The sequence below is a fragment of the Pteropus alecto genome, unplaced genomic scaffold, assembly GCF_000325575.1.
Source record: "Pteropus alecto unplaced genomic scaffold, ASM32557v1 scaffold202, whole genome shotgun sequence".
Taxonomy (NCBI): domain Eukaryota; kingdom Metazoa; phylum Chordata; class Mammalia; order Chiroptera; family Pteropodidae; genus Pteropus; species Pteropus alecto.
The window spans coordinates 137116-138285 of record NW_006432451.1 but is presented as its reverse complement, the minus strand read 5'-3'; positions in this window follow the sequence as shown (position 1 = coordinate 138285).

Genomic DNA, 1170 nt, shown 5'->3' with positions numbered 1-1170 from the left:
ATAGAGAACGCTAAGGAGAAAAACTGTTCTTTGCTGTAGCCAGATGCAGGCACGTTACAAAAACTGTAGCTACAGCATTTAAGAAGAACTTGGGACCATGTGGGATTTGGATTCACCATTTCCAAGACTTCCTATTTGACTTTTCCTTTCAAGGGGATATGAGGAATGTACATAAGTAATTCTCTAACCTAAAAGGCAGGTAATGTCTGCAGGTTTCCCCAGTATGATGGTTTCTTCCAGTTCTAGGTACAATGTTAGTGTTCTTATAATCAAACCATACACTGGAAGGGAAGTGACTTCAGGTCTTGTTGCTAAGGCAGCAAGTAGAAAACAGTTTACTGCCAGAATGACAAAAAGCTTCTAGGAAAAGCATGTTGCAACAGAAAAGATTTGTTACTCTTAGAAAACCTTCCCTCTGGCTGATCTGTGGAGCTATAGATTCTCCTCTATTGACTTCAGCAAAGGTTCCCAGCAGCACTTGCTTCTTTGGGGGAGGAAGAATTATGAAAAGGTTAAACACTCTGTATTCAGAGTTAGCCTAAGCAAAGGCTATTGTCTCAGAAAGCAGCCCCGATGCCTCTGACCATTGCCCTTCAGAGGGAACAATCATGTTCCACCACCTCCACTATTCAACCTGAAGGGCAAATGAAACAAGAAGTCATCTTGTTTTTCAGAGAAAACTGATGCTGTATAGAATCAAGTATGCAGAAAGAATATGATGGGTAAATAATTACTAACACATGATAACCCAGTGCTACTATAATAAACAGTCATTCCAACTTTAGAGATAAATATTTAAGTGTTGCTTTTTATTTTGGGGAAATAAATGAATTTTGAACACAGTAGGCTTTTTTCCCCATCCCCAAATATGTAGAACCTAAAACCTGCCATAATAATCTGCCTTCAACTTATAAAATTATATTTGTAATTAATATCACAAAAAGAACTTAATTATATTTATGTAAATAGTATGAAAATGATATAATATATAAAATTTATTTAATTTATTTAAATTCCCTGCTTGCATATTCACCAGTCAATAATAGCTCTTGTAGGTATATTGGGTAAATCTGCTTTTAATCAAGATTTAATGAACACCTGCAAAGTACAAGAAACTGTGCTAAGCACTGTGAAGAATGGCCCCAAGACAGGACATACAGCTTCATCTAG